This window comes from Vicugna pacos, chromosome 7 (assembly GCF_048564905.1).
Source record: "Vicugna pacos chromosome 7, VicPac4, whole genome shotgun sequence".
In the NCBI taxonomy this organism is placed as follows: domain Eukaryota; kingdom Metazoa; phylum Chordata; class Mammalia; order Artiodactyla; family Camelidae; genus Vicugna; species Vicugna pacos.
In genome coordinates, this window is record NC_132993.1 from 12,847,435 (window position 1) to 12,869,502 (window position 22,068).

The 22,068-nt window shown below is 50.3% G+C and overlaps 1 protein-coding gene across 7 annotated transcripts in view; it reads left to right on the top strand.

The window, feature by feature from the left end:
• The window catches only part of HIPK2 (homeodomain interacting protein kinase 2), a 252,551-nt gene that overhangs the window by 124,521 nt on the left and 105,962 nt on the right, over positions 1–22,068 (top strand). The window lies entirely within an intron of this gene.

The window sequence follows — 22,068 nt, forward strand, 5'->3', positions numbered from 1 at the left end:
AGGATGTTGAGGTCTTAGATACCAGACTCAGGGGTGCAGCTGTATCAGTGAACCCAGAGCAAGCGCCAAAGCATGTGGACAACAGAGGGTAACGGGATGAAAGTGATGCTCTGAGATGTTTACGTCCCTGTGGAAAAGGGTGGGAGAAGGGAGTGTCTGTACCTGAGGACCCGTCAGCCGTCTCCTGTGGTGGGAGAACTCCAGATTTGGGGTCAGGAAGGTGAAGGATGGTAGTACCCTTAGTGGGAAAGTGCGAAGCCCTCATTCCTCACTCATCCAACAAGGGTTTACTTCACTTCTGACATGAGCCAGCCACGACACTGGGCCCAGGACAGCAGAGGCAAGGACCTCGCCATCCTGCAGTCTAGCGTCTGGCTCCCACCCCTGGCTCCACGTTAAAATCCAATCCAATCCACGGGGGAGTGGAGGGGGTTTAAAAAAATAACCACAAACTGACTCGACATCTCTGGGGGTAGGGTCCTGCACGGGTGTTGGTCGCAGCTCCTCCAGGGCTCCCAGCCAGGGTTGAGAAGGTCCCTCTGGTGCCAGCCAGATGAGCTCTGGCTCTGGAGTCAGGAAGACCTAGGGCTGAGCCTCATCCCTCCACTTGCTAAGCGGTGCGCCTGGGCTGATAGCTCGCTTCTCTGCCCCTTCATTCCTGACCCAGAAGCTGGGAAAGTCCAGTCACCAGCTGGCGGGGCTGTTGGATGATGGGGCAGGAACACGGCCTGGGATCTCCGCCCGGTATCTGGCCCGCAGTCAGCGCGCCGGGCCCGGACGGGAATGGGATGCTCGTGAGTCCGCTCTGGGGAGACGGGATGGGCTGTGTCGGAGCGGATGTTGAACAGGTGAAAGTGGAAGTTGATAAGAAACGAAGCTCAGACTGCCCGAGAAGAAGGCTGACAACACATTTAAGAGGTGGATGTGTAGGCACTAAAGCTGGAATCCCAGGACTGATCCATATCAGAGCCACGCTGGCCCGCACATGCTTCCCCACACTTCCTTCCGGGCCGCAGAGAAAAGGCTGGAAATATGCTCCCGCACAGCCCGCTCCCCGAGCTGAGGCTGCCCCGCCCGCGCCCCTTGTTTGCCGATGTGCTCCCCCACAACCCGGCCAGGCTGCTGCAGGCACCCCCACCCCAGGGCTCCGCCCCCCCGCACCCCCAGCCTGCAGGTCTCAGTACGCCCCCTTCCCACACGACACATGTCCGAGCTGCCTCCTCACCTCCCTCAACCCTGACTCAGACAGCTTTCCAGGCCCCTCCACCTGCGCTGCCCTCCCACTTTCCGGGTCATTTTCTGAATGACGGCAGCTCATTTCTAGGCTCTTTCTTCCACCCTTCACCAGCCGTTCCTTTGGCACCCGGTTCAGGTGTGCTGCACACATCTGCTTCCCCGCTGGGCTCCGGGAGGGAGGATCTGCTCTCGCTCACCTGCTCCCTGTGCACTCACTCGCTCCGTAGACCTCTGTGCTCTGCTGTCGCCCCTCAGCTCCAGAGCCCTGTGTTTCTCACCAGAGCTGCACAGAGAGGGAAGCTGTGAGCCCAGTGCTGTGGCTACTGAGGACAGGAAGCCTGGGCTTGAAAGTGAAGGGAGTGGACCCTGAGGACCCCAGGAGAAGAGGGGAAGGAGGAGGCTGGGCTGGGGCTGGGACAGCAGACGTTCTCTCTAGGAAGCGCCTTTCTCTGAGCACGAACTCTGGGTGGCATCATCGAGGGTCACCAGGCTGCCCGAGGGACAGCAGTGCCGAGGCCAGCTCCCTGCTGCCATTGTCACTTTACATTTAGGGGTGCCGGTTCAGCATGCCAGAGGCTGCTCTTCCTAGGTCTTGGCCTGAATTTAGGGTGAACCGCAGTGAAGTTGGGCTACTCAAGCATTTATTGCTTGGTTATCTTGGTATCATTGAGTGAGCAATACTGGCTTTACTCATGTTTACTGAAAATTGAGCACAGTAACTTGCAAGAAGTCTTAGAAACTCTGACGGGGGAGAGTATAGCTCAAGTGGTGAAGCACATGCCTAGCTAGCATGCACAGGGTCCTGGGTTCAATCCCCAGTACCTTTAAAAATACCTAATTACCTCTTCCCCCCACAAAAAGAAAAAAAAAAGACTTAAAATCGCTATTTAAAAAGTAGTTCATAAATTGCCTCAGTTGACTTTGGGCTCTCGTGTTCGCACCGTCCGGTGCCCACGTGACATTGGCACCCGTCTCCCAACAGACAGACTCTCCAGGCTCACTGGGCGGCAGGCGAAACCGCTGCTGTGACGGGTGTGGAAGGCTCATTTGCCGAGAGTCACGGGCTCTCACTAACTCTGCTCTTGGTCTTCCACCTTCAGAAGGCCCCCCTCTGGGTGTGGTGTTACCCCCTTTCTTTAGCCCTATGTGACCACTGCCTGAAATTCTGAGCAGGATAACCTCTTCCTCCTGTGGCCACTTTGGCCCTCCCACAGTGCCCAGCCCTGGTCTCAAGGGCACAGTCACCGTGGAAGCCAGCCAGCTCTTCATTCTGCCTCAAGTGGTGCTTCGTCTCTCAATTGGTTGCAACATCCTCCTCTTCCCCCTGGTCCTGTCTGAACCCCGGAGTAGTTTGCTGCCACGCATGGTGGTCTGAGGGTGTGAGGACAAGTCTTGAGCTCTGTCTGCGTGAGTCCCAGGCGTGTGGGACAGCCCACTTCCGGCCACATTCATCGAGTTGCTTTTCCTGATTGCTTTGCCTCTTGTCAGGAAGAGGAAGGCGGTCGGGAAGTCTCTCCAGTTGTCCGTTGTTAATCTGAGAAGGGAGATATTTTCAGCTGCATCTTCAGAGAATGTCTCTGTGTTTGAGCAGCCTGAGGAGGGGGATCACCACGCTGTGATTCCAGCCTCGAGCACCTGTGTCTGAGCTGGGCGGTCGTCCCTGGGGGACCGCTCACTTTCAAGGGGGAGGATGCTGACACGTCCCTCCCTGTTTGAAATGGACAGTGTTAGTCTCAGCTCACCTTCGTCCCCACCTAGTAACGTGAAAACGGTATGATGCAAGGAGATGTTCCTGTCCTAGTGTGCGGTACATGGAAAAGCAGGCATGTTGCAGGGAGCAGTTTCCCCAACTGTTAGGCACTTACTTGGCCAAAATTGGGCATAGGGTGTAGGTATCCTGTGAGACAAACATTCTGACTGTGTGTTTTTCAGGAAACAAAGGCTGCTTCTTTCATTTTTTAAGACTGATGTGTGGGTAGCCCCTGCCAGCTTGACCCTCCAACTTGAAGGCCAGTTGCATCGTTAACCATCAGACCATGCTGGCTCTCAGGCTTTATGGTGTGTAAGAATCACCTGGAGAGCTTGTTAAGCACACGCTTTTGCCAAGGTCCTGCCCGAGACCCACTGCACCAAAGTCTCCAGAGAGGTGTCCCCAGAGAAGGTCCTCCCACTGCACACGCGTGCGCGCGCAAACGCCCCCAAGACTCGCCACGGGGAATCGGAGGTGCGCTCGTGCAGGTGGGCTGGGGCCACTCAGGGAGAAAGGGACTTCCTCGGTGGCGTCACCTTTCAAGTGTTCACACCCTAAGGGGTCGAGTTGTAGGTAATCCTGTTCACTTCTGTTAACACACCTTGGAAATCCCTGCCTCTTCCCGATAGCAGCCCTGCCTTATCCTCGGGGATTACATTCCAAAACCCCCAGTGGGTGCCTGAAACTGAGGATAGCACTGAACCCGGTATATACTGTGTTTTTTCCCACGCATACATGCCTAAGTAAAGTGTAATTTATAAATTAGGCTCAGTAAGAGACTAGCAACAATAGCTAATAATAAAATAGAACAATTATAACAGTACACTGTAATAAAAGTTATGTGAACGTGGTCTCTCTCTTTCTCTCTTGGAATACCTTATTGTACATATTTAATGCCTTTTCCGTCTTAAGTAAGCACTGTCATGCAGTGGCCGTAACTTGCAATTTGAGGCATGACAGCAAAACTAGCACGAATTTTTTTTTCCTTCTTCATGATTTAACGAACAGAAGATTCATCCTTAGCATCGATCTTAGCAAGCTCAGCATACTTCCTTCTTTCCTTCAATAAGAAAAGTGGAGACCTTTCACCTTTTCACTTAAAGGAAGCACTTCACAGCTTCTCTTTGGCATCTCTGAATTGCCAGCCTCACTGTTCTGGCCGTTGGGGGCCATTATTTAAGTAAAATAAGGGCTACTTGAACACAAACCCCGAGACCCCACAGTCAATCTGATCACCAGGCCAGCAGCTAAGAGACGCTGTAGGAGACTCGTGGACAGGATGTGATGGACGAAAGGAAGATTCACGTCCTGGTTGGGACAGAACAGGATGGTGTGAGGTTTTATCACGCTACTCAGAACAGCAGGCGATTTAAAACTTACAAATTGTTCATTTCTGGAATTTTCCACTTAGTATTTTTGGATCACAGCTGACTGTGGATAAGGGGGGACTACTGCTCTGCCTCTGCACTGGTGCCAGTTATTTTTTTGGAGCAAGCAGTGAATTGATGCTGGAGAATTTCCACTATCAGCGTGACCAGTAAACTAAAAACAAGGCCAAATATTAAGCTCTACTCAGGAAAAACAAACAAAAAGACATGCCACTCAGGCAGGGGATAGTCAGAGATTAAAAACCGTGGCTTTATTGTTGCTGCTCCAGGCTGTTTAAAATACTCTTGTCTAGACTTAATTTGAAACACTTGAGACTATTACGAGGCCCAAAAAAAAGGAGCAGGGGGAGCTTAAAAATTTAGGACGTAAAAAATAGCCAATGATCTACTTTTTCAGAATATCTGACCTTTTTTGTCTGGTTCATTTGATTGCAAACTATCTTCGAGTTGATTCCATGTTTGTTTTAGGTGAGGGTGGAGATATATTTTAATTCAGTTCAACTCATCAAACATTCCGTGAGGACCTACTGTGTGTCCTGTGGTCCGTGGGCTGAAGGTTAGAAGATAAAACCTGATCTCTAATCTGGAGGCGTTTTTGGTTTTTCTGAGATTAAAAGACACAAATTGCCTAGAGTGTAATTCTGATGCTTTGATATTGCAAATGTTTGATCACTCAGCAGATATTCATTGAGATTCTAGGGAACCAGTGGTGAGAAAAAAAAACTGTTAAATAAATTGAAAATCAATGAAAGATTTTGCAAGGTGGGTTAATAGGGAAGTTTTATAGAGCAAGACCAATACTGAAGGAATCTTGAGGTTGACCTTAAAGGAAATGTGAGATGGGGGTTTGGGGTAGCCTGAAAGCCTCAGAGAGTGGAATAAACAAGGGAAGCAGTGGAGAGGGGACGACAGTGACACCTGCAAGGAGCTGAATGCCTGGGTTGGAAAGGAAGTGTCTGGTAGGGGGGGTCTGACAGTGGGGGGTTCTGATGGAGGCTTGAGCGGCTTTGGCTGAACAAAGTAGTATCAATGTCATTAAATATGTAAAACCAATCAATTGGAATGGGGGGGTGTGTGCGTTGGGTGGAACCTGGAGGGTAGGAGACAGTAGTAATTACTGACAAATACAGGGAAGAGACCCTAGATTATAATGGCGACCCCCCCCCCCATTATAAGTATGAACACTTTTAGTGCTTTTAAATTCTGGTGCTGTGATTGCAGAGTTGGCTTAGAGGGAATCCTTGTTTGTTTTGCTGCTATTTGTTAATGAGCTTTGCTTTCCTTAAGGCGCAGTTGTGACGCTCTGGTCTCCAGAACCTGATTTCAGGTCCCACCACTGCTATGGAGTCATAGGCTCTGGAAGGTGCATTGAGAGACTTTAGCTCCAGTCCTGGCCCTGTCCGTCCCCAGCCAACTGTGTTCCCCTGAGTCATTATATCGGTAGATGTCAACTCTGAGCCATCCGCACTTGGGCATCTGGATCCCATTACAACCAGGGCCTGGGCTTATGAGACAGGTGGCCAGAGAGGATGGTTCAGTCCTTGGTCAAGAGACAGTCTTCTCTCCTGTGGGCTGAACTTGGCCTCATTAGCTCACACGGGAAGCCCTCCCTGATCTCTTCCCTGGCAGCGGGGAACATGGCATATTCCAAAATGCCTTCTCTAAGTCACTTCAGGAAAGGGGCGTGGCTTAATAAAGCCATAAAAATAGTTTCAGAAATTGCACGCTTGTGCAGATTATGAAGTATAAAAGATTTCCACCTAGAAGTTAGGTTTGATTGAAAAGAAGAGCACTGAAAGCAATTGCATTGCGGGCGTTAGCTTTTTAAATTAATTTGTCTTTTTTACTAGCAGGTTCAACAGGAAAAAGTGCTAGTTTACACCGGAGAATATTGAGTGAAATAGTCAACCCACTGGTAATCTCATTCACCTGGACAAAGGAGCTGGTTATGAATATGTAAAAGCTCTTAGAGCTGCAGTTTCTTTTCTGAAGAGAAGTAATCAATAAGTCATCTGTGCTGTAAGGTTATCTTCAGTTTTCCCTGACTTGTCTTTAGGACCTTGAGTTGTGTGGTGAAATAACTGGACGGACATTAAATTTTTCTTTAGTATGAAATAACTAAAGTGAGAGCCTTCCTGTGTATTTGAGTGTATCTCTGCCCGGGTGTTCCAGTCCCTCCTACACACACACACACACACACACACACACACACACACACGCATGCACGCATGCACTCACAGTCACACAAATAAATTCAGATGACACAGTTTAAGCCCACACATAACATAGGCAGACATCGGTGTGCTTGTGAACCCCTTGGTGACAGACGCTCATGCTCAGCTCCAGCAAAGATGCTGATGGACACAGATGCCCACCATGTGCAGGGAGACGCGCAGACACATGCAACTAACATGCACGTACACGCAAGGACACACACACAACCTCAAAGACACTGGAAAACCATGCCCCTTCACAGGTCACCTGAGCAGCCCCAGAGGCCGAGGGCCCAGATGCAGAAGTGATGTTGATGCCCTGGAAACTTGGCCCAATTTTGTCAGCCTTGCGGCAGAGCTGCCACCTACATGTTCCCAGATCTGAGGACAGTAGGGCTGGAACCATCTCAGGCTCAAGGTATAAACCAGTTGTTTTCCAAGTGTGATCCAAGGACCCTTCTGCCCCTGTAGCACTCAGGAGCTTGTCAGAAATGGAGGTTCCTGGGTTGCAAAACAAATCTTAACGAACAGGCTTTCCAGGGGTGGAGCCAGGTGACGTACATTTAAACAAGCTCTGCTGCTAATTCTTTTTTTAAAGCCATTTTATTGATGCATCATTGACACACAAAGACCGGTTTGTATTTAATGTGTACAACGTGATGAGTTTCGAGATAAGTCTGTACCTGTGAACCCATCACCGCATTTATGCCTTAAACAGATCCACTGCCTCCAGAAGTTCCCTCCCTCTTTCTTTCCTCCTTCCTCCCTCCCTCCCCCCCTTTCTTTCTTTTTGATTATATTATTTTGTCCTTTGAGAACTGTTGCTCTAAATGGCTTAGACCCCAGAGCCTGTCATCCCACAGAGGGGGTGACTACGTGCCCGGTCAAAATGCGAGAAGTGGGGCTGCTGGTGACAACCTGGCATGGAGCTGTCGACCTTTTGTCTGACTGGGTGATTTCCCCTGCGTGGCACCCAGTTGTTGATTCCTTGTGGTCAAACCCTTTATGCCTCAATGGTGGTGACAGTGATGATCCAAAAATAGTTGGCACCTGTGATAGGAGAGGTTATGTGGGTTGGTGAACTGGCACGTGGGTGGTTGGGAGGGGGATGGTTGGGGGGATAGGGAAGCAGATGGACAGCGGAGACACTCATGGACACCAACTTTTGCATAATTTGCAGTCGACGTAGCACGCACTGCTAAGTAGCTACTGAACTCTCCCTGTAGCTGGATTTGGGGCTATCGGCCTCATTTATGCGTCAAACAAGTAATTTTTTGAATTCTGAAGATGTGCCAGACACTGTGCTTTGTGCTGAGGTTTCAAGAAATGAGCAGGAGTGCCCTGTGCTGTGCAGCTCTGCCCCCAAATCTGTCATGGAATGAGCTGTCCCTGGGGAGCCAGCCATGGACGTGCCAGGCTCCGCTGTCTTCGTCCACCCTGGTGTAGACATCCCATTAAACTGAGAAGGCAGAGTGTGTTGCCCTTGAATCGCTTTGCCCCATCTCCCTGGGCTGCTTGCATGTTCTGAGTCCTGGACACGCACCCCAGTGAATGGACCCCCTCCCTCCTGCTCTTGGCCTCCCAGGGCAGTGGGTCTCTGCATCACAGCTGGTACAGGTTGGGCCATCCTTTCCTCACCTGCTTCACCAGGCTTCCCAGAGGAGGAGGTGTGCGCAAGCACCCAGCCACAGCCTTGCCGGGACAGCTCGAGCCTGGAGTTCCCTTTCTCCCTCGGTCCCACCAGCTGCTGGCTCAGAGTCTTAAAGCTGGATGGAGGAGAAAGGCTCTTGGTGCTGGGTACTGGGCTATGGCCCTTGTTCCTGGGCAGAGATGGAGACGGTGACATTGTAGAAGCAGATGTCATCAGTTAAGTGTCCCCAAAGCAGAACCTGAGACGGGGCTTGGGTGCAGGGAGTCTATCTGGGGGAAGATCTCAGGAGGCAGGAGGAAGGGAATGGAGGTTAATACCGGGAAGAATTAGGGGGCTGCTCCATTCGACCTCTGAGGGGCCTGCCCAGGGCTTCCAGGATCGTGCCTGGAAAAAGGGAGGCAGGGCTCTGGACCCCCAAGACTGAGGCCCCCAAGGGTGTTGACTGCCCTGTGCCTTGGTTTGGGCCAAGCTTGTGTGAGGATTCAGTGGGCTGGGGCAGGCTTAGGGGAGTCTGTGAGCCAGAAGAGCAGGGTGACGTGGAGCCCAGAACAAGCCCTGCGCCTGTGGCCGAGATCAGAGGGAACACGCGCCCCAGCCCCAGGGGATCCGCTTCGTCCCCCACCCCAGGTGCACCTGCCGCATTTCTAAATGGAAAGGGAGCAAAGGGCCAGTGGCTTTTTAGGCAGATTTAAGGACCATAGGCTAAGAATTCTGAGTTGAACTGCAAACTTTGGTTTGGGGAGAGTTGGGGGATCTGACTTAAAATCTAAAAATAATGACTCTTGCCTCTCTCCCCACTCTCCTTCTTCATCTGGCCAGCCTGCCTGCTGGAGGTGGGGGATGAGCCAGGCTCTGTCTGAGGGAGGAAATCCTTGCAAGGAGAGGGGCCTGAAACAGGTGTTTGTCAGAAGCAGCGGCCAGAGGTGGAGGTGCGCGCTCAGCAGATGCTGTGGGGGCCGTTCCCCACGGCTCCGGTGTTGAATGAGTGACTAACTGGCCCATTGAACAGATGGATGGATGGATGGTGTCGGGAGCCTCATATGTTCCTTCACAGCTCAGCTCACACTGCCGCACACACCTTCACGTGCCCAGTTTTTTGTAGTATTTCCTACAAGTCCTTTTGCTATTGCCCTAAAGCTTGGGTCCGTGGCCTCCAGCATCTCCAAACCCTGGATCATCCGGGCCCCAAGATCAGCCTTTTGCGGCACAGACACATCTCACCAAAAATGTCTGGTCCCATCTTGCCTGTCTACCTGTGAGATTTCAGTTTCAAACCCGAAGACAGCTGACTTGGCTTTTAACAGATTAGTTCCCTGAAATCAGCCAACATCTGTCATGTCCCATGTCACCTTTACAGAAAATTAGAAATGACTTCCCAGCATGAAGAAGGGGCCGAGCGCAGCAAGACCAACTAGGAAACCTTGCACACATGGGGACAGCACCATCCCCTGGGCCTCTGACCCCTTATCTGCTTCTCTGTCTCTGAGCCCTTACGGACATGCTAGTCGTGTGCCCCTAACTGTGTCTTCATACTTACGAGCCGCCTGAACAAAGACCTCCCTCCGAGTGTGAGGCCCCGCGTGTGCCTGGCACGTGGCAAGCACTCATCCCGTGTCAGCTGCTCTTACTGCTTTGCTGCTGCTGCTGTTGGCAGCGGCAGCATCATTTTTGTCATCGTCACAGCATTGGCACAGACCTGGGTTTGAATTCCAGATCTGCCACTCGATAGCTATGTGACTTCAGGCAAGTTCCCAAACCTCTCTGAGGCTCATCGTTCTTTTCTCTTACGAGGGAAATACAACAGCAGTTTCTGAGGTTGTTCTAAGGACTAAAGGAGCCAGCCGCAGGCGTGTGGCTCACCCGCGTGCACCTCGCTCCGTGTCATTAATACCCATCACGCTCTCCCCGGCTCCCCTCCCGGTTTGTGTGCCTCTGGTTTAGCACTTATTTTGTTTGGCCAGGTATCAGGGTTAGCGGTCAGCATCCCCAGCATTCCCAAGTTTCTTGGGCTCATGCGTCGTTTCCTTTTCATCTCTGTGGACCCTGGCTCTTACTTCACATTCCGTAGGCACTGAGGAGTGTGTTTGGAGGGTTTCCTCTGGTGTCAGGAAGGGACAGTGCCCGGTGTGACAGTGAAGAGGTTCGCATTTGAGGAGAGGGGCAACACCTCTTCCTCTGGGCTGGGAGGGAAACCCGGGTATATCATTCTTGACTAGAGGGCACGGGCATGTCACCACCCTGCTGCTGCTCGGGTCCCTGCAGTAAAGCCGCAAGTCCTGCCCTCGTTGGGCTGGGCACAGACCCTCTGGAGCGGGGAGAGGGGAGCAGGCGCTGGAAGCCTCGTGAGGCTGTACTGCCTTTGCCACCTGCTGCACTCCCTGCGTCCGCTCCCCATCTCTGCCGGCATCACAAGGGTAAAGCCAAGGCTGGAGTGATGGACAAGACTCTTCAGGACTTTCTGAAGGGACGTGTGTGTGCGTGTGCGCGCGTGCATGCACGTGCCCCGTGTGCATGTTGGATGTGTAAGTGTGTGTCGGTGTGGGTGTGTTGGGTATACGAGTTCAGTGGCAGCAGGTAGACTGGTCCACAGGGATCCCCATGTTTGGAGTCCCCTCTGATCCTGATTCGTGTGACTCGGGATGTCTGCTCTCCAGTCACAACCTCATTCATATAGTTATTGACCATAAAATCAAAGGTTTTTTTGGCCAGAACATGAGGCACAAACTGTTGGTGTCACTTCTTTGTCATCCACTGACCTCCAGTGAAGGATTTCTAGTCCTGTTCTTTTTGTAAATTAGAACTTATATTAGCAAATAAAAAGGCGCTAAGTGTGAACCCCCAGAATGTAAATAGAGCTGGCCCTGAGAGTCAGATGTTCTCACTGTGAAAGTCAAATAGTCCCCCTGAGAAGCAGCAGGGAGAGCTTAGGGAGCGGGCTGCTCCGGGTCCTGGCGGCCCTGGTGGTGGTGGGCTAAACCCAGAGACCTTACGTCAAAAACTTAAGTTGAAAAGATTCTAAATAAAAACTGGAAACCTAAATTTACCTCTAAAGACCGCTTAGGAAATTGTTGATAATATTAAACCCTTAAACTTTATGTTGCCTAGTTTTTCTTCCTGTTTTTGTTTTGCTGTGTTGTGTTTGGGCAAAAGAGATATCTTTGTTCATCCTGTAACAGGATGGCCAGCAGGGCAACAGTCAGTTCTGGAAACGGCTGGACAGGGGAACTATGCAAACCACTCTGGGGAATGAACAGCCGCCGGTGATGGGAGCATTTCTGTCATGCAGTTTCTTTATTATGTGCTGTTTTATGTAGAGGCCATGGGCTTGCCCCCTAAAAGTGAGGGACGGTGACCTCTAGGAACAGAGAAGTGAGGAACTGTGACCTCTGAAATGCCAGGGCCCAGGGAGAAGGCTCCGGCTTTGTGGAATTCGGTCATCCAGACTTGTTGTGCCTACAGAGTCCTTGGCTTTTACACTACCATGGCCACGGCCAGCACACCCAGGGGTGAAACAACATTGTTTCCGTTAACAGAGTTTTCCTAGAACCAGCTTTTCCCTACAGCAGGCCTCCCATCTGTGGGGACATTTGTGCTGACTACAGAGAAGTAGCTGGTTTTGCAAGAAAGGTCTTTTCTCCCCCTGGAGAGAGGGCGCCTGTGTGCCATCTTGGATCCAGTGGGTTCTGATGTCTGCGTTTGAGTGATGGGCCTGGGAGAGGGGCCCCTGTCCCCAGCGGTGATTCCAGGCATGATGAGTTCAGTTCCCAGCAGCATGACCTGGGCCATGCACCCCAATAACTGGGCCATGGCCCAAGGCCGCACGCTGGGCACAGAGCCATGTTCCTTCCGTTCCCTCCCCACTGACAGGAACTTTTCACTTGTTTCCTTGGAAGAAATAAGAGAGTCAACAGCATGTCAGTGTCATTTCACAGTGTCCCCTGCAGCTCAGTGGCCGGTTGAAGACACAGACTTTCCTGGCAGTGAGAGGTCCATTTGTTTGCAGATCTGAGCTCACGGCTACCGCACCCCTGTTTGCCTGGCACCCTGGTGCCACCCAGCCTGCTCTCTGCAATAGTCCCAAGCAGCACTGGGGTATCCTTCCTTGCTCTTCAATGCGCCATTTTCTTCCCAGAAAACACTCCCTGCAGCTCCTTCCTTGATTCTGTATTCCCTCCTCTGTTCCCTGCTCTAGCTCCCACATCCCAGTTCCCAGCCTGGAATTTGGAGTCCTGTTCCAAGGCCCCAGCCTCCCCATCACCACCACCCTGCCCCTGCCCCACTGCCTTCAGTGCCTACGTGAGCACACACTGCTCCTTCGGCCTAGGATGCCTCCTCTGCTCCCCACCCGACCCACACCCCCAAATCCAGCCCTGCCCCACCCTCTCCGTGAAACCCAAGTGCCAGATTCGCCACAAGCAGAAGTGGTTTCTTCCTCTGGAAACACTGGGACGTTGTGTAATCTGACTTGTTATTCACTCGTCCATTTGGTCTCCAAGAAAATGATAAACTTTCTGGAACCAGAGTCTGGCTCTTAGACCCTGTGAAAGAACCAGGGCTGATGTTGTCAGCCCAGTTTACAGTGAGCTGAGATGACCAGCCACCACTGGCTTGATCCAGGGAGGTGACGTGGAGACAGAGACACAGGTCTCAGAGTCCCGCCAGCCGTGGGACTCGGGTGGGTCTCCTTACCTCCCCAACACGCCATCTCCTTAGCTGGTGATGTTCCGCAAGAGGGCCATGGGAACCTCAGAGGTCTATGTGAGTTTGCCCCGTTGCGCTCAGCCTCACGCAGCCCCTCCATGCCTTTGGCATAGCAGAGACTGTAAATACATTACTGTTTCTGACCATGACTTGCCTTTCTATCCCCGGCTTTTCCTTTTTCTTCCCTTCCTCTACCAGTGGTCCCAAGGTTCTCCACGCTGATCCAGGTGGACACATCAGCAGCGGTGGAAAGTCCCCAGGCACCACCATACATAGATGCCAGGGACACAGCTAAGGGAGAGCTCGGCTTTCAGAATGTTGCCAGTTAATTGCTTTGTTGCCCCTGCAAGAAATGTGTTCATGTTTGACTCTCAGTTTGGGGCCATGCAGACCCAAATGAGGTTTCTGCTGGTGCTGACAGAAACAGTAAGACTGAAGATAGATTTTCTCGGAGAAATATGCCTTTAACATTTTTGTCCAACTTTTCTTGTCCATATTCAGTCATGGTTTGTATAGAAAGACCCGTATCTTCATCTCACTGCTTGGGTTTACAAGCTCCACTCAGCGAGTGATGTCACATACCTCCTGCACGTGTGACACTGCAGATGCCGTGGGGACACGACCCTGACTTTTGGGAACGTGCTGTCGCTTCTCCGGAAAGAACATCTCTTAACACACCCGTTTGGACGCAAACCTCAGGAACATGAAGCCACCAAAGAAATTAGCAGAAGTGCTGAGGGGGTGAGACTCTCTCTGAGGGGAAATTAACAGTGTGTATTTGCCTGGGCCTTTGGTGAGGATAACTCACAATTTCTGAGTGTTCTCTGAATGTGGCTTTATGTAACCATCATTGTAACTGAGGGTAGCTGGGGCAGCATTGTTGTCCCAAGCTCACTGTGTGCTCATTGTCTTGCCTGAGGTCACCCACGTGTTAGTGACCAGCCCCAGGAGTGCAGCCTGCGTGTCCCACTCTGTCCAGGCGATTCCTGGCTGATTGGGGGCCCCGGGCCAAGGCATCCTAGAATAACCACGAATGCAGAGGGCCAGCCTCTAGCTCCTCTACACAGGCCCGGGCCGCACGCAGGCGCAGGGATGCGTCTGATCTGAGCAGGCTCTTGTCTGTCCTGCCCTCCCCACCCTCATACAGACGGACGACCTGTCCTCTGGAGAGCGCGGTGGAGCGATGATTCGCTTTCCGGTCACGGTGGGAGTCATGTGCTTGGTTCCGCACGGACACTTGGATTTGCATACAGCTTGCTTTTGTTTGCTGCTCCCTCCCTGTCCTGGTGGTAGTGAAACGCAGTGTCCTTGACGCACACACGGTGGGGCGGCGTCTTCATGGGCTCAGAAATGAACGAGTCGTGGAGGGGGAGCCCGCGGCGTGGGTGCGTAGCCACAGTGCGCACGCGCGTCCTTCGGCGTGTGCCGCACGCCCCCGCCCATCCAGGCGCGGGTCAGCAGTGGCCCCAAGGGCTTACTCCTAGAAGTGGACGCGGGATGGATGCAGGCCACGGTAGTGCCAGGCAAACAGCGGTGGATCCGTAAGCTCGCTGAAGTTCATGTCCTGCGCTGGGGAGGACCGCCTTGGGCTTAGGGCACAGGGACCTGCATTCCCGCCCGCCAGCCCTGCCCTTCCATCCGACAGCGGGGTGTGCCCGAGGGTCACACTGACCTGCGCTTTGGTAAAGCGTCCCTCCGCACAGAAACCTAAGTTCTTCCTGTGGAAGGAAGGCACACACAGCCTAAGCCGGGTGGTGTCTCCAGGAGCTGCGGAGGAAGCGGGAGGGACCTTGTACATACCCATGTTATCCCTGTTTCCATCTAGCAAGCAAGACTCACCACACTTACGTACTTTCAATTTTACCTGCACAGCATGAGAATTGCTGGGTTTGTTTTGCCGCAGAAATTGAACACTTGTAACGAAACATGACAATGTCGCCTGTCTTAGCTGGGGTGGGGGTGGGGCGGGGGCTGTTCTGCAGGACGTGCTCCCTGCCGCCCTTGGGAAGTGAGATAGTGCTCTGTGCGGGCGAGGAAGCGTCTCCTTCTCAGGATTCTTGCTGCCCAGGTTACCCTCCATTAACAGAGACCGGCATTGCCATCCACAAGGCAGGCCATTGGATGGAGGCCAGGGCTTCTTGTTGTTCTTATTTATTATCCCCATCCTTCAAGGTCTTATTCAGGTTTCATTTCTCTACTCATCTTTCTTTGGCTGCTCTGCTCTCCATGCATCTCTCCCTTGTCCGTTGTAAATTCTTACTGCATTTAAAAATCTGTATTTTATGCCTCCTTGCATTTGATGGAACTTTTGAGCTTACATTTATTTTGTAATTGTGTCCTGGGTGTTAGTCATGGGCAACTAGCTAGACTGTAAATGTCCCGAGTGTCTGTTTTGGTGATTAACATATTCTCCATACTTGATGGGTGGCTGAGGATTAGAGATTTCACAAGGCCTCTTAAAGGAAAGCTGTTACACAAATCCCCTAAGCCTTTCATGAGCTACAAAGGTCAGCATTAATAAAAATCATTTCAGGATTTTTTTTTCATAAGTTAGATATGTTTAAAGAACTTTTTCAAGAACCTTCATACAAGGTGATAATATAAAATGGTACAGCCACTGTGGAAAACAGTTCAGCAGTTCCTCAAAATTTTAAACCTAGAATTATTATACAATCTCTGCAATTCCACTCCTAGGTATATGCCCAAAAGAACTGAAAACAGGTACTCAGACAAATACTTGTGCATTCATAGCAGCATTATTCACAATAGCCCGAAGGTGGAAACAGCCCAAATGTCCAGCGGTGGATGAATGTTTAAACAAATTGTGATGTATCCACACAGAGGAATATTAGTCATCCCTCAAGAGGAAGGGCCTACTGACATGCACCACAATGTGAGCGTGCAAAACCCTGGGCCAAGTGAAAGAAGCCAGACACGGAGGTCACGTATTGTATGATTCTCTTTATGTGACCAGAACAGATAAATCCATAAAGACAGAATGCAGGCTGTTGGTTGACAAGGGCAGGAAGGAGGGAGGAATGGGTGAGACAGCTGAATGGGGAAGAAGTTTTTCTTTGGAGAGATGGCAATGTTTTGGAACTAAATAGAAGTTCCACAACATGGCAAGTATACTAAATGCTACCGAATAGTTCACAGAATGGTAAATTTTATGTTATATGAATTTCACCTCAATAAATTACTTTTTAAAAAGAAAAAAAAAACTTTTTCATGCTGAGAAGTTGGAGTGGGGTGAGATTTTCCTGGGAACTGAGATTTACACCCTTCCTAGTTTATTTGTACTTGGGACCTAGAGGTGTTAAAAATGCCAGCTTGAACAGGGACGGCTTTGAGAGCTGTGTTTGTGTGGTAGCTATGGGAGCTGATTAAAAAATCCTTGCAGAAGCAGGGTTTTGAGGATGATTTATCCTTTTCAGGTGCTGGACTAAAACACTAAAGTAAATTTTGTTTTTGTTTTTTTCCCCTTTGACTTGGGAAGAAAAGGAACAGCTTTATCTTCGCTCTCTTTGAGGTAGCTGGGCCCCCCAGTGTGTAAAAGAGGGGGCTGGTGCTGCTCCGATGAACGTGGCACCACCTGTAGAACAGGTGCGGTGTGGACAGGGAGCCAGGAGCTCCCCAAGCCTACCTAGCCGGCCGCCTCTGTGGCTGGCGCTCTCTCTCTCTCTCTCTCTCTCTCTCTCTCTCTCTCTCTCTCTCTCATTAAGGGAGACTAATCTTTGTCTAGAAAAAAAAAAAGGCCTTCATTTATGACATTTTAGTATTGCTGAAGTATATGGTATAGCTGGTTGTAGACTTGGCAAACCTGAAATAAAATTCTGGTTCTGCAACTTACGGACTGCGTCCTTGGGCAGGTCATGTAACCTTCCTAGTCCCTACATCAGGGACAACAGCACCATCTTATGAAAGTGTGAGGATTGAATGAAATCCACACAGGCAGGGCCTGGCCCGTGGAAAAGCACAGAAACATCAGCCTCGCCGAAGGGGAGGATGCTGAGAGAGGCACCTGTAGGGCTGCCCTCAAGGACATGCAAGTACTTTCCTTTTGTGTTTGCCCCCCACCCCTCGCCCTTTGCACCTCTCCTTACACCGGTGCCCTTTCTGGGCCACATCTTTTCTTGGCACTGACGTTTAGAGGAAGTACAGAGGCCCTGGGTTTTGTTTGTTTTTTCATCAACTGTCTTCCCTAATCAGTATAGACTGTGTTTCACCATCCCCACTCCTCCCCTGGATTGCCATATAGATAATTAGATTTTATTCTCATGGGCCTTTAGATGGAAAAGAAATTTGCATATTACCACATGTATATTTACATATTTGCTGCCCCCATCCACAAAGTTCCACCAAAATTATATTACATTACATGACAAACATTACATTATCAATGGCTTTCCAGGTCCCTGCTCTTGGCCTTGGTGTCTGCTAGTTTCCCCTTCTGGACACTTCTCCCATGTCATAACCATTGATAATACGTCTGCTCTCCTCCAAATCTTTACTTACAGCTTTTCTTTCCCCCTGCATTCGGGAAATGTTTATTGGATACCTGTTACACACCAGGCAGTGCGTCATGACGAATCGGAAGCAGACCCCTCCCTCAAGGAGAAGGCAGTAAGGAAAACCAGAAATCACCACGATCGGAGTTAAGCTGTCTGAAGTGGGATTTCATTAAACTCTGTCTTTATAGCTACCTTACTCCCCATGCATGCTTGCCCAGGATTTGGGGTAATTTGTCCAAACCACCTTTTGTGGGGTATGTTCAGTGACTGTTTGTAAACCTCCCTTTGGTACAGTTTTCTCTTGAGTGCATGTTCTTTCTCCTCCTGAAAGTCTGTATCGGTTGTAACAGACGGTTCATCCTGTAAATGGCTCAGTAGAACAGCTCTGATTTGTTCTGGTCCTTCACTTTCCTCTGGCCTCCCAGCTGGCTGGTGACAAGAGGTGGCTCTGACCTCCCGACGGCCGGGCAGTTATATTTAGGCCTCACCTTCTGCTCCGAAGCCACCCGCCGTGATGGTCACTTTGATGACAAGGACCGCTGCTCCCTGAGCCCCGGGCCCCCTTCCCCTCCTCTAGTGCTAGAGCACGTGGCTGCAGGCAGTGGGAGGAAGTGTGAATATTAATAAACTGTATTTCACTTTTATTACTTTTTCATTAGGTTTTCATGGAGATGGTGTTAGTGAGTGAAGCCCATGCACTGAGCTGTAGGCAGGCGTTTTGTTTTCTTGACAAAATGGTGAAGTCGCAGCCAGAGCAGCAGCCAGCTGGGAGAGGCGCCGGCCAGTGTGGTGGGCCATGTAAGATGGGGTAAACTGTGAATTTTTATATGGTAACTGTCATCTGAGGCCGATAAGTACCGTCATTCAGCAGTGTTGCAGGGGATTTCTAATGTGTCTGCGGCAGCATCTCGTCCCATAAGTGACTCCCAGTCCCTTCCCTCGGGTTGGCATGGGAGCATCGTTCTCCACCCCGTTCACCGCACCTCCCAGCCCCCCTCCCCCATCTTCCTCTGCTCATCAGCATCCTTCCATCAACCCAGCATAGACACTGCCTCCCCCATCCCCCACATTTAACACTCTATCTCTGTTCTTGTGTGGCCGTGGACAGCACCGGGATGTACAAGAGTGACTGGGCCAGCAGGTAATAGAGACTCATCCAGACCACAGAACCTGGGCATGTGGCCCTTTGAGACCCTGGCAGACCACAGCGGAGTTCCCACGTGTCTCCAGAGACAGGAGGTGGTCCCGTGCTGGGGCAGGAATGCCCTGGGGGAGGACACCCCATGGAGCTCTGAGCTGAGTCACTCAGGCTGGGATGTCACTGTCAGTCCACATTATCTTTGTGCTGGAGCGGGGGTGTTCCCCACTAGGCTGGGTGACAGAACCTCACTCTTGCCCCAGGTCCGGTGTCTGCTGGCACCGTGAGTGCACGTGTGTCTGGGAGAGGGGCATGATTGTGTGAAGGTTGGTGGAAGGAGGCGGATTTTACTGAATTATATCTGTTTCATGAGTCAGGAAGATCAAGTGAATGTCTGCTCACTCAAAATTAAGTAGTCTATTTCACCCAAGTCAAAAGAGAAACCCGAGAAACCCAGAGTCCTGAGCGATGCAGAACCCTTACTTAGCCATTCTTGATTATTTATTGAATAGGGGAAAAAAGTACGTGTCTCCTTTTTCAATTCCAGATTTGTTTTCTCAGTTTAGAATTCATGGCTTCAAGGGAAGACTGCACTCTTTATGCACATAGAAGTTGCTTGTTTTCAGGTTGGATTATCACTCCTTGCATGTATTCAGTTTGCGGCCTGTATTCATTGAGTGCCTACTGCATGCTGTGTACCGTATTTTAGTACTCTGATGAATGCAGGTTTTTTAGAAATACTTCCATGGGTCACACGATGCTGGAGACTAAAGAATATCTCCTATGTGTATAAATTTTCCAGGTGACTGAGACTTACCCATTTCAACACCATACTTAAAAATGTTTTCATTTTTCTGGACAGAAATCTAACAAGAAGACACCAGACACCCACTGCCTTCCAATACGGAGTTAAGGACAGAGGGGGATTGGCTCTGACATTTAAAGGCCAAAGGGCCTATATTTAATCTTTGTGATGACTGTTACTGTTACTGTCCCCACTTAGTAGATGAGAACTCAGTCTCAGGAAACCAGTTGCTACTTTCATAAGGTTAGTAAGTAGTGCTGCGGGGATTGGAACCAGAGGCATCGGACTCCCAGATGCATGTTCCTTCCACCAAAGGGTGCTCTCCCCCAGCTGAGCCTTTTCTGAATCCCTCATGGTTATCACTAGGATGTGATGAAATGTGTCCAACTACAGGGAGGCACTCGTGTATTCTATGTAGACCTTTCATTCTCTTTGTTCTAAAGTGAAAAGGCTTCTATTATCTATATTCATTGAATTCTAAAAATAAATACTAGAGTTGCCATTTATTAAGTGCCTATTGTGTATTTTCTCTCTTTTCTGCACAACTCTTACAGCTAGGTATCAGCCCTGTTTTGTAGACGAGGAGCAGGCTCAGAGAGGTTAGGAAAACTACCTGAGATCAGAGAACCAACCGCTAAGCGGCAGAGCCTGGTCCTTCTGCCTCCAGAGTGTTCACGTTTCACCCCAGGGTTGTCCCCGGGTCCTCCCAGGGTTCGGCCATCTCCTCTCATTGCTGTCAGAGCAATGCTGTTCTAATCCCTTCATGGCTGCGGAGTCAAGTAACCAAACTTGTTAAATGTAATGAAAAAATATTGGCACAGGAGCCAAGGGACCTGGATTCTGGCCTCAAGGCTGCACATGTGACCTTGAGCAAGTCATTAACTCCTGGAATTTGAGAACCAGAGGCCTGGGCCTTGGTCACAAATGTAGGAGAACCCTCTATGCTCCCCTGGCGTAGTGTGGGTAGGCTAAATTGTATTTGGTACAGATGCATGCAACTTTTACTTTTTCTGATGCATAGAGATGTTTTTGTGATTAATATATTGAAAGACATTACTGGGCTGCCATAGCTTTTTAGCATTTTGTATTTTCTCTGTTGGAAGATAGTAATAAAAGTACAGTTACTATCATATGGCTCTTGCTGCTCCCCCTGCTTTACAGAACAGGACAGAATTCCTTTTAATGTCCAGGGAGAACGCCCGCCCTGCTCACCTTAAGAGGATTGCTGTGCGTGTCCAGGTGTGGGAACGCTCTGCGGCGGGTACCGAGCCAGTGTGCAGGCTCGGTCCTTGCTCAGTGGGGTCTCGTGAAGCAGGCTGTTGGGGAGGGCCTGACACCCCCTCTGTGGCAGCATGCACGAGCCTTGTGCGTCAAACCTGGGACATCTGTCTGTCTGTCTGTGGTGGTGGTGCTCAAAGGCCTTTTGGAGTTTACTTGCAGGTGATGGATTATGCTCTAGGTTGTTGTTGATGTCAAATAAATGAGCTCCAAATGTTCCTAAATTTATAAATCTCTGCCAAAAAGAAAATACTGTTTCAGATACTTTATAATTAGAAATTGCGCCTGACTGGTATTTTTCTGAACACTGGTTTATTTAAAAAAACAAGCAAAACATGTAGACATGCATGTTGCTACATTAAATACTTTTCACCTTTCTTAACTCTGATTTTTGAATAAAGAATTTTCTTAAAACTTCTTTTCTTCATACAACCTGGTTGTGATAGACTCAGTACCTTCCCTGAAAGGAGAGACAAGCGGAACACTTAAGTGTGTTTCTGTTCCAGAGACTGCCTGGATTTGTTTCATAGGGCACAGTTCTTCATTTATTGTTGGTTTTTAATATGTAAATATAATTTTACACTCTGCAGAGCACGATCCTGTATACGGTTTCATTTAATCATCAGAACAGCTCCATTTCGTCCCCACCCACACATGTGGAAGCTGAGAGCCAGCCTTCTTGCCCCAGGACACAGAGCCAGGAAGGAGGTGAGCCAGCCAGTCCCCAGCCCCAGCCAGCTCCCCAACACCTGGACTTTCATTTCAGTCCAGTTTCTCTTGCATTAATTGCATTCCATACAGTGGTGCCAGGTCAGAGTCTTAATGATTCCAAGCAACATATTACTACCGAAGGCAAAAAAAAAACAAAAAAAAAAAAACCAAACTCAAAAGCTCAAAAGAGCAAGGCTCCCTTAAGCTGGGTATCTACATGGTCTTCCTGTATGGAAAGAGAACGTGAGGTCCGCCGGCACTCCCTCGGCAGACCCGACCGCTGGTGTTGGTCAGTGACGGCAGGAAGGAGCTGATACGAGTGCTGAATTACCAGCAGCTGCCGTGTTGTTGGAGGCTCAGTTCATCAGCAGCGGGCAGAACAGAAACCACAGAACTCTGCGGACGTGTGAACCAGACTCTGCGGCCAGCCCCGTGTGCAGCCAGTACTGGACAGTGATAACAAGGGGGCAGTTTTCCTTTTGTCTAACGAGAACCTCTCCGATGAATTCCCAGCACTGTGGCACCCAAAGCCACCTTGACAGTTACCTAATCCCGCCTCCTCCGGTGCAGGTCCCACTCAGTACATTTATGTCGAACACACACTAGGTTTAGGGTTGGGGCCCTCGGCCAGGGGCTGGAGAGGAGGGGCTCGAAGGCCTGCGTGGCCGAGATTGGCGGGTTCAGAC